At 48.3% G+C, this 17,023-nt stretch overlaps 1 long non-coding RNA gene across 1 annotated transcript; it reads left to right on the top strand.

Annotated features, from left to right (window-relative positions):
- The first annotated feature begins 15,188 nt into the window (after positions 1 to 15,188).
- Positions 15,189 to 16,583, top strand: LOC141107297 (uncharacterized). The gene is made up of 3 exons (XR_012235858.1): positions 15,189 to 15,399; positions 15,718 to 15,861; positions 15,955 to 16,583. It is a non-coding gene; the product is annotated as an uncharacterized lncRNA (long non-coding RNA).
- The last annotated feature ends 440 nt before the right edge of the window (positions 16,584 to 17,023 follow it).

The raw sequence follows: 17,023 nt of genomic DNA, 5'->3' as shown, positions 1-17,023 counted from the left end.
GCGATTATGGGCACGGTGTGGCTGAGTTTATGTTGTGTGACGTCCTAGCCATGCCCCGATATGTCCGGCTTCGGCCGTTGCCATAACAACGGTGCTAAATCAGCTAAAAGTAGTTGGATCTGTATGTGCGTTGTAATTAATCGAAATTAGTCGATTAAAAAAAAAAATCGATTAATCGAACACGAAAATTTTAATCAGTAACAGCCCTAATATATATATATATATATATATATATATATATAATTTCCTGCATCTTCCTATGTCAGCCTACCATGGGCCAGCTCCACCCTCTGCTGACCCCACCAGGACAACCTTTTTCTTAGCCCATAAAGGGCAGCTGCCGGCCTAAGACAGTGTTCTTTTTTGTCCTCTCTCAGGACGCCTTTTAAAGATTTTGTTTACTTTTTCGGTTATTTTTTTCTCCCTCCACCCTGTTCGGGTTCAGCCTCTCCTGGTTCAGACGACCCCCCCACCCCATATAGGTTGTAAAGCTCCTGAGAAGGTGGGTTCCCGTGGTGCTGGGTTAAGTAAGGTACAGTATAAAATGACTGTGTATTGATGGCAAGGTCACTGGCAGTATAAATGACTGCATATACCTTGGTTAGGCAGGTGCTGGCACTCTCCCCCTCCCAGTTTTTGTGAGTACAGGCAGTGGTTTGGCTCTCTGGGACCTGTAGTACGCCGCTCCCACATGTATTCCTTTCAGAAAGCTCAGAGGCGGGCAGGTGATGTCAGAGGCAGTTTCCTCCTCGGGTTGCCTAGCAATGCTCACTGCTGATTCGCAGCAGGCTCTGTCTTCTAGGGGCGGGCCAGGGCACTCTCTGAGCTCTGTGTTCAGGAGGTGCTCTACTGCACTAATCTCAGCCTCCAGCTGATCGGTCTGCTGCTCTGCTCTGGTAAGCCTGGCTTCCAGGACTCTCAATGCTTACTGCTGTGGTTTTGGCTGTCAGAGTGTGTTATATTATCCTGTGCCTTATAGGTCTGGAGAATCCTGCCTGCCTAGCTGCCTTAGCACTGAAGATTCGGATGGAGAGGTTTAATTTTAATTTAATTTTAATTTTATTTATTTATTTAGTTTAATTTAAAAAAAAAAAAATGTATTTATTTAAAAAAAAAAAGAGAGCACATCTTCTGTGTCTTACAAAGAGAAGAGCCCAGAGCGGGATAAACGCCCGCAAAGAGGTTCCAAGTCAGCATCCCAGCCCCAAAGGAGTAAAAAAAAAAGGGACATGACAAGTCACAGAGTCGCATGCAGCTGGATAGACGCCTGTCGTCACGGCATTCCAGATCTCCCTCGCCCTCACCTCACTGTAGTCCATCGGACCTGAGCCAAGAGAGATCAAGACATCGGAAAACCTCTAGAAAGAGCGAATCCGGGAGCAGACACAGAAGAAGATCCTCCTCTTTGGATAAGTCTTTGTCGCCAGCCCAGGCAGAAGAAAGATCCTGTTGGGCCTGCTCAGCCTAGGTCCTCCCAGGAAAGCTGGTTTTTGCATCTTGATTCAAGGAGGTAGCTCGCGACAATGCAGCAGATGCACGTCAGGTGAAGTCCTATATTAAATCTGCAAGGAGGGGTTAAAGAGAGCGTTTCCAGAAAAAGCGCTCGCCTTGCCCTTTCTTTCTTCAGCTTCCAGAAATTCATAATAGGAAACGTTCGTTTCAACCCGGAGGTTGATATAGGCTCTTATTCCTCTTTTGTCGAGTTGGAGCCCGAGTCGCATGCTTTTGATTTTTCATTGGAGGCAGTTAAGGAGGCTTCACCTCCGAGGAAACAGAGGAAGTTTTATCCAGATTTAAAGAAATCTTTGTCTTCCTTTTCTCTCGTTTTTGAAATCCAGGAGGTGGTAGAAGACGAATGGGCAAGGCCTGAGAAGCTAAACGTCCACAACAGAGTGTCAAAGTTTTACCCCTTTAGCGCTAAAGATGAAGAGTTATGTGACACTACTCCTAAAGTGGATGCTTCATTACAGAGGTTGGTACGCCATATTACGCTTCCGCTGGATGATTCAGTTTAGTTCAAAGACCCCATAGACCGCAGAATTGACACAGATCTAAATAGGTTATATTTTGTGGCAGGGGCAGTGGGTAGGCCAGCGGTGTCACTCACTTCCGTGGCAGCAGCCCTTAAAGTATGAGTAGCGCAACTGGAGGGCGAAGGTTCGGGGCAGGAGCTTAGAAGTGGAAATTCTTCTCCCCTGCATACCATCAAGACAGCGGTTGAATTCCTAGCGGAGGCAGCTGTTGACCAAGTCAGAATACCAGCGAAAGTCATGTCTCATTCCATGACAGCCCATAGGGCTTTGTGGCTGAGTCGGTCAACAATGCATCTAAGCATAGTTTGTGTTCGGTGCCCTTCAACGGCAAACTGCTCTTTGGCAAAGCCTTGCCATCAGCAATCCAGCGGGTCTCTCGCAGCAAATCAGGCCTGATTCCGCAGGAGAAAAGAAGACAACGACAGCCCTTTCATTTTGCTAGAAAAGCCAAGGAAAATTTTCGAGAGGCAAGTTCCTACAGACCTGGCAGACCATTCTTCAGACAATGGAAGGGAACAGGTTCGAACTTCCCGAAGCCTTCCAAGCCCAGGCCCAACCAAGCTCCTAAGGACTCAGACAAAGCTTTCTGAAGGTGTCTCCGCCCAGTCCTCTCAAGTAGGAGCAAGGTTAGCTCAATTAGGGAGGATTTGGGCGTACAAGATACAGGATGCTTGGATTGTGAACATCATTCAAAATGGATATCATCTCAAGTTCGGAACAAGGCCCCCTCAATCCTTTTTTGTGGAAACTCGACTTCCAGCATGTTCAGAACAGAGGCAATGTTTGTGAGTGTATATAGAGGAGTTATTGACAGCAAGGGCCATTCTTCCGTTATCAAAATGAGAATGGGGTCAAGGGGTCTATTCCCCTTTGTTTTTAGTAACAAAGGCTTCGGGGGGTTTCAGACCGGTCTTAGACCTAAAGGTGTTGAAATCCTACATGAAGATTCCGCATTTTAAGATGGAGTCATTGTAAACAATTATATCAGTGGTGAAGGAACAGGACTGGATGGCGTCCATCAATTTAGAAGATGCTTATCTACATGTTTCGATACATCCGGCTCACCATTGCTTTCTAAGATTTGCAGTGGAAAATTCACATTTCCAGTTTCAGTGTCTCTAGTTTGGTCTCTGCTCCGCTTCCAGAACATTTTCGAAGGTACTGTCAGCTGTGGTCACGACACTCAGGGTCAAGGACATACAGACATTCCATTATCTGGATGACCTACTACTTCTGGGTCCATCAGAACATCTTCTTTGAGGACATGTATCTCTCACCTGTGAAACTCTCACCCATTTCGGGTGGCTAATCAACGGAAGAGTCAATCGCAGCCAACCCAAGTATTGGAGTATCTCGGAGTGCAATTCAACACAGTTCAGGGTCGTGTGTTTCTTCCCGAGAGAAAGATTCAGGAGATTCAGGTCCGAATGAGGGAAGTAATGGCCAGACCTTGTCTGATAGCGAAGGAGTGCATGGATACTGTCCGCTACAATTCCAGTAGTTCTCTGGGCCAGGTGGCGGAGAAGGAGATTTCAGTGCAATTTCCTGCTCCAATGGGATCACCACAACTTGATCTAGAAGATCTACAATCCAGTTCCTATAAGTCGGTCTCTAGCCTGGTGGATGATCTCTCGCAATCCTCCCCGGGGAGTGCCACTGTGGTCTCCAGAACTGGTGGTAGTGACAACAGATGCCAGCCTTCAAGGTTGGGGGGCACACTGCTTGGGACGGCAAGTTCAAGGCCTTTGGGGGGCCTCACGTGTTGCAGAGTTCGAACTTCCTGGAGTTGGAAGCCGCGAGGCACGCTCTGTTAGCGTTCCAGCCTGTCTTACAAGGTCATGCTATCAAAGCGCTCTCAGACAACAAAACAACTATCGCTTACGTGTCCCGTCAGGGGGGCACGAAGAATCAATCGCCTCTTCAGGTCGCATACCAGATCTTTCTCTGGGCGGAGAGGAATCTCGATTCCCTTACAGCAACCTATCTCCCGGGGCCCGAAAATGTCCTGGCGGACTGTTTGAGTTGAAGCCTTGTGGATCACAACGAATGTGGCCTCAACCCCAAATACCTGCAAGACGTCTTCAAAGCCTGGAGGACGCCAGTAATAGACCTCATGGCGTCGGAGAAGAAATTCCAACTTCCTCGCTTCTTCTCCCGAACCTGGCATCCACAAGCATATGGCCAAGATGCTCTGCCCAAACCATGGAGTTTTCCACTGGTGTATGTGTTCCCTCCACTCCCTTTGATTCTCGATCCACCGAAAGAGTTACAGCAATAGTGATTCTGCGTTATTGGCCCAGGAGGCCATAGTTTCCACTGCTTTGGAGAATGAAGTTTTGTCAACCAATCCCACTACCCTCCTTGTCAGGATCTCCTGCTGCAGAACGGGATCTGTCACCCGAACCCCGGGAGATTGAAATGAATGGCGTGGAGATTGAGAGGAGATCTTTCAGTGGATTAGACCTCTCAGAGTGGGTTCTTGAGACCTTATCACAGGCTCATAAAAGATCCACAAAATACGAGTGTGGAAGGCTTTCCGGCGTGTCACTGCGGGAAGAGGTTGGGAGTCTGGGGTCTCTTTCAGTCTCGAACAGAGTTCCTACTGCTTGGTCTCCATAGTGGGCTAGCCTACAATTCCTTGAAAGTACAGTTCTCCGTCCTGTTGGCAATGTCAAATAGAAGATGGGCTTTGGAGCCGATAGTGGTCTGCTTTATGAAGTAAATTCTTTTTTCCTAAATGGGACTTAACTTTAGCCTTAAAGGCCTTACTGGCTCCTCCGTTTGATCCAGCTTTTACCTGTTCATTATTTCATTTAACAATAAGGATGGTGTTTTTGACAGCTATTGCATCGGCCAGAAGGGTCTCCGAGTTATGTGCCTTCTCAGCTAGAGAACCATTTTGTTTGATTCTTCCAAACAAGATTATCCTCAGACCAGTACCAAGCTTCCTACCAAAAGTGGCTTCTTCCTTTCACATGAATTTGGAAACAATTCTCCCAGCCTTCCCGGTGGATGCATTGGAAGATGAATGGAGAAAGCTAGATTTAGTCTCCTCTGTTTCAACCTACCTGGAATGGACTAGAGATTTTCACAAACAAGATCAACTTTTTGTCTTTCCATTGGGCCAAAAAAAGGGCATGGTGGCACCACCGAGAATTATTTCTTCTTGGATTGTCAAGACCAGGTGGCAGGTGGCATACAAGTCTCTGGTCCTTCCTCCTCCTTCAGAAGTTAAAGCGCATTCAACTAGGGGTGTTCCTGGGCAGCCTATGCGAGGGTGTTGTCTGAGGTAGTATGCAGAGCAGCAAGCTGGAGCGCGCCTAACACCTTTATCTGGCATTACAGGCTGAATGTGACTCTTCCTCCGGCTGAGCCGTTTGGTTCTTCTGTTATTACTGCAGTTGTCGGCCATTAAAAAATTAGCAGGATATCTGTTGGGTTTAGCGTTTTCTTTTTTGCATCCCCCCCCCCCCTTCATAGGATTGCTTGGTACATACCATGGTAGGCTGACCCATGGGGAGGTCCAGGAATACGGAAAATTGTTATCCATACTTACCGTAATTTTCCTTTCCTGGATCCTCCCCATGTCAGCCGGGAATTCCCACCCTAGTTTTCTGTTGCAAGGTGGGGTATTCAAACACTGTCTTAGGCCTATAAGACATGGGCTAAGAAAAAGGTTGTCCTGGAGGGGTCAGAGAGGGTGGAGCTGACCCATGGTAGGCTGACATGGGGAGGTTCCAGGAAAGGAAAATTACGGTAAGTATGGATAACAATTTTCCATTATATATATATATATATATATATATACACACACACATACATACATATACAGTGTCTCACAAAAGTGAGTACACCCCTCACATTTTTGTAAATATATTATATTTTATTATAAGAAGCTGAGGGTAAAGGTGATGGTTTGGTCAAGCATGTCTCCAAACCTAAACCCTATTGAGCATCTGTGGGGCATCCTCAAATGGAAGGTTGAGGAGTACAAGGTCTCTAACATCCACCAGCTCTGTGATGTCATCATGGAGAAGTGGAAGAGGACTCCAGTGGCAACCTGTGAAGCTCTGGTGAACTTCATGCCCAAGAGGGTTAAGGCAGTGCTGAAAAATAATGGTGGCCACACAAAATAGACACTTTGAGCCCAATTTGGACATTTTCACTTAGGGGTGTACTCACTTTTGTTGCCAGCAGTTTAAACATTAATGGCTGTGTGTTAAGTTATTTTGAGGGGAAAGAAAATTTACACTGTTATACAAGCTGTACAGTCACTACTTTACATTGTAGGAAAGTGTCAAAGTGTCAGTCTTATAGCTGCACCATCTTTAATGTTATGTATTTTTAGGGTGTGCCCCCCAAGTCTATCTTTGTCTATTGTAAGGGTCCTGAGCAGAAACCTTGGGCTGGAGCACGCCATCCCCCTGCCATTACCTCTTATTAGTGTCCACCTGTGTTATAGGAGGAGCCCTTTAATTCTCCCATATAGAGGAGTGTATTTCTCCCATGGTTGAGAAGCAGGATCTTCCATTCTATGGATAGCGTAGGACCCACTGATAATGGGGTACTTTGACGGAGTAGTGGGCTTAAGCACAGGGCCGATCCTAGGGTCACCGGCGCCTGGGTGCAGAAATATTTCTGGCGCCCCCACATGGGCGTGGTCATCTTACCAACTCCACCCCTTTACAAATGATTCTATGGCAACGACTCAAATACAGAGCTGCTCCCCTAAGAAGTCTTTGTTACCCTGAAATCCTCCCATGATCTCTTAACAATAAAGAAAATACAGGAAGAGAGAACACTAATGAGACCTGGAGGGGAGTCTCGCTGATCCACACAGAGAGGGCTTCTGTTAGAAAGAGTCCCCAGACATAATACAGGATACGGTCAAAGACTGCAGACATGATACAAGAGCTGGACAGAGACTGCAGACATGGTACAGGAGATGATCAGAGACTGCAGACATAGTACAGGAGATGATCAGAGACTGCAGACATGGTACAGGAGATGATCAGAGACTGCAGACATGGTACAGGAGATGATCAGAGACTGCAGACATGGTACAAGAGCTGGACAGAGACTGCAGACATGGTACAGGAGTTGGTCAGAGACTGCAGACATAGTACAGGAGATGATCAGAGACTGCAGACATAGTACAGGAGATGATCAGAGACTGCAGACATGGTACAGGAGATGATCAGAGACTGCAGACATGGTACAGGAGATGATCAGAGACTGCAGACATAATACAGGAGATTATCAGAGACTGCAGACATAGTACAGGAGATGATCAGAGACTGCAAACATGGTACAGGAGATGATCAGAGACTGCAGACATGGTACAGGAGATGATCAGAGACTGCAGACATAATACAGGAGATGATCAGAGACTGCAGACATGGTACAGGAGATGATCAGAGACTGCAGACATGGTACAGGAGATGATCAGAGACTGCAGACATGGTACAGGAGATGATCAGAGACTGCAGACATGGTACAGGAGATGATCAGAGACTGCAGACATGGTACAGGAGATGATCAGAGACTGCAGACATAATACAGGAGATGATCAGAGACTGCAGACATAGTACAGGAGATGATCAGAGACTGCAGACATAATAAAGGAGATGATCAGAGACTGCATACGTGGTACAGGAGATGATCAGAGACTGTAGACATAGTACAGGAGACGATCAGAGACTGCAGACATGGTACAGGAGATGATCAGAGACTGCAGACATAGTACAGGAGACGATCAGAGACTGCAGACATGGTACAGGAGATGATCAGAGACTGCAGACATAGTACAGGAGATGGTCAGAGACTGCAGACATAGTACAGGAGATGATCAGAGACTGCAGACATGATACAAGAGATGGTCAGAAACTGCAAACATAATACAGGAGATGGTCGGAGACTACAGACAAGATAGAATAGATGGTCAGAGACTGCAGACATGATACAAGAGACAGTCAGACACTGCAGACATGGTACAGAAGCTGGTCAGAGATTGCAGACATGATACAAGAGATGGTCAGAGACTGCAGACATAGTACAGGAGATGGTCAGAGACTGTAGACATGATACAAGAGACAGTCAGAGACTGCAGACATGGTACAGGAGATGGTCAGAGACTGCAGACATGATACAGGAGATGATCAGAGACTGCAGACATGGTACAGGAGAAGATCAGAGACTGCAGACATGGTACAGGAGAAGATCAGAGACTGCAGACATGGTACAGGAGATGATCAGAGACTGCAGACATGGTACAGGAGATGATCAGAGACTGCAGACATAGTACAGGAGATGATCAGAGACTGCAGACATGGTACAGGAGATGATCAGAGACTGTAGACATGGTACAGGAGATGATCAGAGACTGCAGACATGGTACAGGAGATGATCAGAGACTGCAGACATGGTACAGGAGATGATCAGAGACTGCAGACATGGTACAGGAGATGATCAGAGACTGTAGACATGGTACAGGAGATGATCAGAGACTGCAGACATAGTACAGGAGATGATCAGAGACTGCAGACATGGTACAGGAGATGATCAGAGACTGTAGACATAGTACAGGAGATGATCAGAGACTGCAGACATGGTACAGGAGATGATCAGAGACTGCAGACATAGTAGAGGACGTGGTCAGAGACTGTAGACATGATACAAGAGACAGTCAGAGACTGCAGACATAGTACAGGAGGTGGTCAGAGACTGCAGACATAATACAGGAGATGATCAGAGACTGCAGATATGATACAAGAGAAGGTCAGAGACTGCAGACATGGTACAAGAGAAGGTCAGAGACTGCAGATATAATACAGGAGATAGTCAGAGACTGCAGACATAGTACAGGAGATGATCAGAGACTGCAGACATAGTACAAGAGATGATCAGAGACTGCAGACATAGTACAGGAGATGATCAGAGACTGCAGACATGATACAAGAGAAGGTCAGAGACTGCAGATATAATACAGGAGATGGTCAGAGACTGCAGTTCCTATGGACATTAGTAGATAATGGCCGATTGGCCCTCTCACCTGACCCAGCGATGGTTCCTCTGATCAGGAGTAAGCTCACTCTGAATTGCCCGTGGTGACTCCGCTGGGTAGCACCCAGATCTGTATTCTGGCAATGACTCCATATTTTCTCCGCCAGGGATGGCACCAGGCTGTGTGGCTTTCCCTCTGGTGGCGCAGGGCAGTGGGGTTTCCTCTCTGATGGTGTTCCCTGAGCACTGCCCTCTCCCTCTGGAGTCCTGGGTGCACTTCCCTGAAAGCTTTCCCAGGCTCCTGTATCTCTCTCTCTCCCATTCAGCTGAGCCTGCTGTGTGGACTGCAGTTTCCGTGTTACAGTGGGGCTGCCAGTCCTCGGGACTACATGTCCCACAATCCTCTTCTCCTTTTTCTATTCTATTTTTCCCTGGCTGATATGAAGGCGGGGGAAGAAACATAGTGGGAGGCTGGGCTGGCCAGCGCCGCTCACTAGTATAGCAGTGCACGTGCGGAGGAGAGGGAAAGGAAGGGGCGAAAGAAGAGCCTGCAGCTGCAGTGACGTCACTAGGGTTGGTGTCACCAGGTGCGGTATAACATGGTGTCACCCTCCTTCCACCAACTTTAGTCGCCCCTCAGTACAGACCTCCCTCCACTAAGTATAGACCCCCACTAAGTATAAACCCCTCTCTCAGTACAGACCCCCCTTCATCAGTATAGACCCCCCCAGGACAAACCACCCCCCCTCCATTAGTAGACCCCCACCAGGACAACCCCCCCTCCATTAGTACAGATCCCCCCCAAGACAAAGCCCCCCTTCATTAGTACAGACCCCCCCAGGACAACCCCCCTCCATTAGTACAGACCCCCAGGACAAACCCCCCCCCCTCTATTAGTACAGACCCCCATGACAAACATCCTCCATTAGTACAGACCCCCTAGGAGAACCCCCCTCCACTAGTACAGACCCCCACAGGACAAATCCCCCCTTCATTAGTACAGATCCCCCAGGACAAACCCCCCCTCCATTAGTACAGACCCCCCCAGGACAAACCCCCCCCTCCATTAGTACAGACCCCCCAGGACAAATCCCCTCCATTACTACAGACCCCCCAGGAGAACCCCCCCTCCACTAGTACAGACCCCCACAGGACAAATCCCCCCTTCATTAGTACAGACCCCCCACCAGGACAAACCCCCCTCCATTAATACAGACCCCCCACCAGGACAAACCCCCCTCCATTAGTACAGACCCCCCCCCAGGACCCCCCCTCCATTAGTACAGACCCCCCGGACAAACACCCCCCCTCCATTAGTACAGACCCCCCAGAACAACCCCCCTCCATTAGTACAGACCCCCCAGGACAAACCCCCTCTCCATTAGTACAGACCTCCAGGACAAATCCCTCCATTAGTACAGACCCCCCAGGACAAATCCCCCCTCCATTAGTACAGACCCCCCAGGACAAGCCCCCCATTAGTACAGACCCCCAGGACAACCCCCCATTAGTACAGACCCCCAGGACAACCCCCCCATTAGTACAGACCCCCCAGGACAACCCCCCCATTAGTACAGACCCCCCAGGACAACCCCCCCATTAGTACAGACCCCCCCAGGACAACCCCCCATTAGTACAGACCGCCCCCCCAGGACAACCCCCCATTAGTACAGACCGCCCCCCCAGAGGACAACCCCCCCATTAGTACAGACCGCCCCCAGAGGACAACCCCCCCATTAGTACAGACCGCCCCAGGGACAAACCTCCCTCTATCAGTACAGACAGACACATTAACACCCGGGCAGCAGCTAGAGAGGACAGTGTGCAGCCGCGCCGCCCGGGTGAAGAACAGATCGAGACAGGCTGCAGGCAGCAGCTTAGGCGGGAGTGAGAGACAGCGGAGGAGAGAGAGAACCTGTGTCAGGCTGCAGGCACGGGCCGCCCCCCCTCCCCCCAGCAAAGTCACTGCGCGGCTGGTCTCTCTCAACACAGAGACCAGCCGCTCCGATCTCCGGCGGCTGCTCTCCTCTGACAGGAGGAGGAGGGAGGGGGGGACAGGCTCTAGCAATGTAAAGCACAGCAGCGCCGGCGCGGCCGCTCCGCGGCGGTGAGCTGCTGCGGACAGAGCTACTTCTGGACACGGAGGGGAGGAGGAGGAGGGAGGGGAGCACTCTGGCGCTTCAGCGCCCCCACCTCTCTGGCGCCTGGGTGCACTGCACCCCGTGCACCCGCCTGGGACCGGCCCTGCTTAAGCACTATGTGGCCATATAGGGTGACCAAATCCCCATATTTTGTGCTTATTTGCTGAATATGTTCAGGTGTTTTAAAATAACCTTGCAGGATTTAAATGTCATATTAGTATGTGTGTGCTGTAATCTTTTCCTATGTTCTCCAGCAGCTCATTTCAAAAACATCTGCTGTACAGCATATCTGGTTTTGTAACATGATGTCTAAGAAGTCTTTTCCGAAATTTCTGTTTCTTCCAGCAAAGTTATTTCCCCAAAGTGTTTGTACTCTCATGTTTGTCTTTTGGTTTTGGAAAGGAGGATATGTTGGCAAGGAAGGTGGGACTTTAAATGAAGCATCGGACAGCAAGGGAGTAATTAGATGAATAAAATAAATTTTATTATTGAAAGACTAGATATAAAAGCGTAAAAAGTGTTGATTACAATGGTACAAAGATAATATACATATACTGATTAGACTCCTGATGACAGTCCAGAAAAAGGTGTATAAAATGATACAAATGCTGAATCTGCGGGACCTATGGCCTCATGTAGCCTGGAGAGGTAGACATGCATAATATCTTGAAAAATCCTGATAAATTAATAAGGACACGGCCACCGGTAGCTCTACGCGTTTCGTGGCTAATGTGCCACTCGTCAGGAGCAAGCACGTGTAGTATCTTAAAAAGTAATAGCGATAAGGGGAAAGAATGATAAATATGAAGAAAGACAAGGTTGGGAGTGGGATGTCATCCCCCATAACCAAGGCTTACTTGTTAAGGCTTGAGACATTGCCGAAGTGGTGGTGAGGCCACACAGGCACTCCGGAAAGTAGCTCCCAACCGGGAGCTGAGGTGGAAAGTCCCGCGGACTGGAAAGGGGGCGATACCAGGGGCAGGCACGGCCATTGGAGGACCACTGAAAGGAGAACAAATGTGTGTGTGAGCCAGGTGGGTGGAGAGAAAAACGAAGAAACAGTAAGAAGGGAGAAGCAAAGAAAGGAAGGAGGGGTAAGATAAGAATGGAAAAGTAGGTTAGAAAAGGAGGGGGAAGGGGAAGGGGGGGGGGGAAGGGAGGGAGAAGGAAGGGAAAAGAAAAGGAGGGTGAAACGGTGAGAAGGTGAAGGGATTGATGAGGTAAAATAGGAGTAAGGGGTTAAGTGGTGAATGAAAAGTGAAGAAACTAAAGTGGCAGAAAGTTGGAAGTGATAAAGCAGTAAAAATCATGGTGAATATGCCGAATTACCTGTGAGGATGAGGAGCCCTATTGAAGGGGACCAGAGGGATTGCAGATAACCAAGTCATGTGAGGGTCAAAGTGAGCGGAACCCCAAGTGCCGAGACCATCCATGGAACATCCCTATATAAGCCAGCCGCGGGGGAATCCACCAATGTCACGCCGTGTAACGAGGGGAGGAGCCCCGTGCACCGGAAGCCGGATTTCCGGCGTCGGCATACAGGCGGCTCTCCCATTGTACACAGGTGTAATAAACACAGCTTGTGCGCACGGCGTCAAGGAGACGCCATGCGCACAGCGTGATGTGCGTGACATCGACGCACAGTAACGGCGCATCCACCCTCACCCATGATCAGGAGGCGGGGGGAGGAGAGGATGCCCGGAAGGTGCGTCGCAGCTCCCAGGACAGGAGATAGACCAGAGGCAGTGCAGCCCAAAGTACATCCACCACCAGTGATGCCAGAAGTCTAGCAATAGGCATATTTTTAACTATAATAATTCCTCTGCCCCTTATTACCTATGTAAGCCTCCCCTGCTTTATCTCTGTTTTTTGGTTTTAATACTTTATTTGTTTTTCAATCAAATGATCCCATTGTTTACCATTTCCCAATATGCCTATTGCTAGACTTCTGGCATCGCTGGTGGTGGATGTAATTTGGGCTGCACTGCCTCTGGTCTATCTCCTGTCCTGGGAGCTGCGACGCACCTACCGGGCATCCTCTCCTCCCCCCGCCTCCTGATCATGGGTGAGGGTGGATGCGCCGTTACTGTGCGTCGATGTCACGCACATCGTGCTGTGCGCATGGCGTCTCCTTGACGCCGTGCGCACAAGCTGTGTTTATTACACCTGTGTACAATGGGAGAGCCGCCTGTATGCCGACGCTGGAAATCCGGCTTCCGGTGCACGGGGCTCCTCCCCTCGTTACACGGCGTGACATTGGTGGATTCCCCCGCGGCTGGCTTATATAGGGACGTTCCATGGATGGTCTCGGGACTTGGGGTTCCGCTCACTTTGACCCTCACACGACTTGGTTATCTGCAATCCCTCTGGTCCCCTTCAATAGGGCTCCTCATCCTCACAGGTAATTCGGCATATTCACCATGATTTTTACTGCTTTATCACTTCCAACTTTCTGCCACTTTAGTTTCTTCATTTTTCATTCACCACTTAGCCCCTCACTCCTATTTTACCTCATCACTCCCTTCACCTTCTCACCGTTTCACCCTCCTTCTTTTCTTTTCCCTTCCCTTCCTTCTCCCTCCATTCCCCCCCCCTCCTTTCCCCTTCCCCCTCCTTTTCTAACCTACTTTTCCATTCTTATCTTCCCCCTCCTTCCTTTCTTTGCTTCTCCCTTCTTACTGTTTCTTCGTTTTTCTCTCCACCCGCCTGGCTCACACACACACATTTGTTCTCCTTTCAGTGGTCCTCCGATGGCCGTGCCTGCCCCTGGTATCGCCCCCTTTCCAGTCCACGGGACTTTCCACCTCAGCTCCCGGTTGGGAGCTACTTCCGGAGTGCCTGTGTGGCCTCACCACCACTTCGGCAATGTCTCAAGCCTTAACAAGTAAGCCTTGGTTATGGGGGATGACATCCCACCCCCAACCTTGTGTTTCTTCATATTTATCATTCTTTCCCCTTATCGCTATTACTTTTTCAGATACTACAAGTGCTTGCTCCTGACGAGTGACACATTAGTCACGAAACGCGTAGAGCTATCGGTTGCTGTGTCCTTATTAATTTATCAAGATTTTTCAAGATATTATGCATGTCTACCTCTCCAGGCTACATGAGGCCATAGGTCCCGCAGATTCAGCATTTGTATCATTTTATACACCTTTTTCTTCCAAGATGAACTGAGGAATTTAATGTATTTACATTATGTGAGATTATCATCAATTTGAGCATGTTGTTGAATGTTTACCGTTGTTATTACTATATGTGTACATGGACTGTCATCAGGAGTCTAATCAGTATATGTATGTTATCTTTGTACCATTGTAATCAACACTTTTTACGCTTTTATATCTAGTCTTTCAATAATTAAATTCCTTTTATTCATCTAAGTACTCCCTTGCTGTCCGATGCTTCATTTTAAGTCCCACCTTCCTTGCCAACATATCCTCCTTTCCAAATGTACATGGGATGGATATTTGTGATCTCACCAGATCACAATATCATTTAAAGTCCCTAGGGATGGAAACACATGACCTTACCAGGTCATGGATTCCTTAAAGTCCCTAAATCTCTCCCCCTTTCCTTCATTGTATTCATACAGGGATGGAAGCACACGAACCAGCTCCATTATTTTAACTATAATAATTCCTCTGCCCCTTATTACCTATGTAAGCCTCCCCTGCTTTATCTCTGTTTTTTGGTTTTAATACTTTATTTGTTTTTCAATCAAATGATCCCATTGTTTACCATTTCCCAATATGCCTATTGCTAGACTTCTGGCATCGCTGGTGGTGGATGTACTTTGGGCTGCACTGCCTCTGGTCTATCTCCTGTCCTGGGAGCTGCGACGCACCTTCCGGGCATCCTCTCCTCCCCCCGCCTCCTGATCATGGGTGAGGGTGGATGCGCCGTTACTGTGCGTCGATGTCACGCACATCATGCTGTGCGCATGGCGTCTCCTTGACGCCGTGCGCACAAGCTGTGTTTATTACACCTGTGTAGAATGGGAGAGCCGCCTGTATGCCGACGCCGGAAATCCGGCTTCCGATGCACGGGGCTCCTCCTCTCGTTACACGGCGTGACATTGGTGGATTCCCCCGCGGCTGGCTTATATAGGGACATTCCATGGATGGTCTCGGCACTTGGGGTTCCGCTCACTTTGACCCTCACACGACTTGGTTATCTGCAATCCCTCTGGTCCCCTTCAATAGGGCTCCTCATCCTCACAGGTAATTCGGCATATTCACCATGATTTTTACTGCTTTATCACTTCCAACTTTCTGCCACTTTAGTTTCTTCACTTTTCATTCACCACTTAGCCCCTTACTCCTATTTTACCTCATCACTCCCTTCACCTTCGCACCGTTTCAACCTCCTTCTTTTCCCTTCCCTTCCTTCTCCCTCCCTTCCCCCCCCTCCTTTCCCCTTCCCCCTCCTTTTCTAACCTACTTTTCCATTCTTATCTTCCCCCTCCTTCCTTTCTTTGCTTCTCCCTTCTTACTGTTTCTTCGTTTTTCTCACATTTCACACATTTGTTCTCCTTTCAGTGGTCCTCCGATGGCCGTGCCTGCCCCTGGTATTGCCCCCTTTCCAGTCCGCGGGACTTACCACCTCAGCTCCCGGTTAGGAGCTACTTCCGGATTGCCTGTGTGGCCTCACCACCACTTCGGCAATGTCTCAAGCCTTAACAAGTAAGCCTTGGTTATGGGGGATGACATCCCACCCCCAACCTTGTCTTTCTTCATATTTATCATTCTATCCCCTTATCGCTATTACTTTTTCAGATACTACACGTGCTTGCTCCTGACGAGTGGCACATTAGCCACGAAACGCGTAGAGCTACCGGTTGCCGTGTCCTTATTAATTTATCAAGATTTTTCAAGATATTATGCATGTCTACCTCTCCAGGCTACATGAGGCCATAGGTCCCGCAGATTCAGCATTTGTATCATTTTATACACCTTTTTCTTCCAAGATGAACTGAGGAATTGAATGTATTTACATTATGTGAGATTATCATCAATTTGAGCATGTTGAATGTTTACCATTGTTATTACTATATGTGTACATGGACTGTCATCAGGAGTCTAATCAGTATATGTATGTTATCTTTGTACCATTGTAATCTACACTTTTTACGCTTTTATATCTAGTCTTTCAATAATTAAATTCCTTTTATTCATCTAAGTACTCCCTTGCTGTCCGATGCTTCATTTAAAGTCCCACCTTCCTTGCCAACATATCCTCCTTTCCAAATGTACATGGGATGGATATTTGTGATCTCACCAGATCACAATATCATTTAAAGTGCCTAGGGATGGAAACACATGACCTTACCAGGTCATGGATTCCTTAAAGTCCCTAAATCTCGCCCCCTTTCCTTCATTGTATTCATACAGGGATGGAAGCACACGGACCAGCTCCATTATTTTAACTATAATAATTCCTCTGCCCCTTATTACCTATGTAAGCCTCCCCTGCTTTATCTCTGTTTTTTGGTTTTAATACTTTATTTGTTTTTCAAACAAATGATCCCATTGTTTACCATTTCCCAATATGCCTATTGCTAGACTTCTGGCATCGCTGGTGGTGGATGTACTTTGGGTTGCACTGCCTCTGGTCTATCTCCTGTCCTGGGAGCTGCGACGCACCTTCCGGGCATCTTCTCCTCCCCCCGCCTCCTGATCATGGGTGAGGGTGGATGCGCCGTTACTGTGCGTCAATGTCACGCACATCACGCTGTGCGCATGGCGTCTCCTTGACGCCGTGTGCACAAGCTGTGTTTATTACACCTGTGTACAATGGGAGAGCCGTCTGTATGCCGACGCCGGAAATCCGGCTTCCGGTGCACGG

Source organism: Aquarana catesbeiana, linkage group LG09 (genome assembly GCF_042186555.1).
Source record: "Aquarana catesbeiana isolate 2022-GZ linkage group LG09, ASM4218655v1, whole genome shotgun sequence".
Lineage (NCBI taxonomy): Eukaryota > Metazoa > Chordata > Amphibia > Anura > Ranidae > Aquarana > Aquarana catesbeiana.
The sequence above is the reverse complement of the archived record's forward strand: the minus strand, read 5'-3'. Positions and strand labels throughout refer to the sequence as shown.